Genomic DNA, 205 nt, shown 5'->3' on the forward strand with positions numbered 1-205 from the left:
GGGGGGGGGGGGGGGGGGGGGGGGGGGGGGGGGGGGGGGGGGGGGGGGGGGGGGGGGGGGGGGGGGGGGGGGGGGGGGGGGGGGGGGGGGGGGGGGGGGGGGGGGGGGGGGGGGGGGGGGGGGGGGGGGGGGGGGGGGGGGGGGGGGGGGGGGGGGGGGGGGGGGGGGGGGGGGGGGGGGGGGGGGGGGGGGGGGGGGGAATTGG

The sequence above is a fragment of the Hippocampus bargibanti genome, linkage group LG20 (genome assembly GCF_051943395.1).
Source record: "Hippocampus bargibanti isolate YZ-2025 linkage group LG20, ASM5194339v1, whole genome shotgun sequence".
Taxonomy (NCBI): domain Eukaryota; kingdom Metazoa; phylum Chordata; class Actinopteri; order Syngnathiformes; family Syngnathidae; genus Hippocampus; species Hippocampus bargibanti.